General features: G+C 41.8%; 1 long non-coding RNA gene across 6 annotated transcripts in view; it reads left to right on the top strand.

Moving 5' to 3' along the window:
* Nucleotides 1–434: 434 nt before the first annotated feature.
* The window catches only part of LOC102490105 (uncharacterized), a 76,255-nt gene continuing 75,065 nt past the window's right edge, over nt 435–1,624 (top strand). For 5 of the 6 annotated variants that reach the window (XR_336046.1, XR_336043.1, XR_336047.1 and 2 more), the window contains exon 1: nt 435–751. This is a non-coding gene — a long non-coding RNA (uncharacterized LOC102490105). The remainder of the gene's footprint in view (nt 752–1,624) is intronic. The other variant, XR_336048.1, reaches the window with a different exon arrangement.

Raw genomic sequence — 1,624 nt, 5'->3', positions numbered from 1 at the left:
CCCCCTGGGATTAATGGGGCATGGTCTGTCAGTATCATAAATGTAAGTGACTGTCATCTGAGGGTGATTGTACTGTCCGAATCCAAGATGAGCTGCACTCGACCTGGAATTTAGGACATATTTTTATTGGAAAGCCGGTGGGTCAGAGAGACCTCAGTTGCTAAGGATACCAGCTGTCCTCAGCTCATCTGTTGTCAAGGAACAGCAGTGTAATTACTCAGAATGTCGGTAGTGACGGGTGTGAGTCTTAGTGAAAGGTGCACGTGTGTGTCGTGGGCAGCCCATGTGGGGACTGATTCGTGCCGGGCTTGGTGGCCCTGGTAAGAAGTATATTCCTGTGAGGATATAGACTCATAATAGGCATTATTATGCTGTGATAAGGAGTGATGAGGTCAGATTCACCCTCTAGAAAGAGCTGTAGAGTGGCAGGGCAGGGCAGGGCAGGGAGGCTGAGGCTGGGGCCTGGAGTGAGTGCACTAAGCTCACGTGGTCATGGCCAGGCTTGGGCTGGGAAAGCAGACCTGAGAATGGACAGACAGACATGGGAAGGGGGCTCATGGTGAGATTCAGTGACTTCTTGGCCTTGTGGTGAAAGAGGAAAGGATGCTTTATGGTGGTGCTTACTTTATCAGACGTGAGTGAATGGTAAGTGTTGATGTTTTCACCAAGTGACCTTGGAGGAGAAACAGCTGGATGAGGGAGGGTGAAGAGCCAGCTTGGACCATCTTGAATGAGCTGCGGTTTGTTATGGGTAAGGCCTGGGAGAACTCGGTTATTTGGGTCTAGAGTGCAGAAGAAGGTCAGAGCTGGAAAGCAGGGTCTGGGAGGCATGGGTACCCCTGTGACACAGTGAAATAAGCATGGCCTTTGAGAGCAGACAGACTTGAACTTTGTTTTCTTTGGTGGAATACACATAATGAAAGTTTTTACTGAACCCAGAATAACATGAAAAACAAAGTTGGACTAGTAACAAAATAAAATAAAGGACTAAGATGAATATTTTTGCAATAATTTGAAATTAAATATTGGCAATATATTCCAGCAACATATTTCAAAAATCTAAATCTACTGTTATCAAATATTTTTTCTAAGAATGTATGGATGATATGATATAGAAAATCCACTAATATAATTCAAGACATTGGTTCATGAAAAAAGAATGGTCTTCTCCATGAGTAGCTACATGCATACATTAAAAAGTTAATATCCTATTTTTACAATATAAACATTTCTTTTTTCTAAAAAAATTTACATCAGAATAGACAAGATTCAAATACTTTTTTCAGGCTCAAACTCTGAGTGTCCACCCTCTCTGAGCCTTGTTGCCTTAGTTGTAAATTGGGATTGAACTTGAAGATAAATGTATAATGTATGCAGAGTGCTCCAGCATGCAATTGGCACCCAATCAACCCTAAATCCATCCTGGCAGGTAGTGGTGGTGGTTAAAGGCGCTGGACTCCCACATGGTCGACTGTGGTTCAAGTCCCAGACTTGGCGGCTTGCTTTCTCATTTTCCCTTTCTCTTTCTCTCTGTCTCTATTTGGTAAAATTAAAAAAATAATAATGATAACAAATGGAATTAAATAAATGAATAAATAATTCTTTTTTTAAAAAAATCTCTCCT

The sequence above is a fragment of the Tupaia chinensis genome, unplaced genomic scaffold (genome assembly GCF_000334495.1).
Source record: "Tupaia chinensis unplaced genomic scaffold, TupChi_1.0 Scaffold000612_1, whole genome shotgun sequence".
Lineage (NCBI taxonomy): Eukaryota > Metazoa > Chordata > Mammalia > Scandentia > Tupaiidae > Tupaia > Tupaia belangeri.
This window is presented reverse-complemented; position numbering and strand designations above follow the sequence as displayed.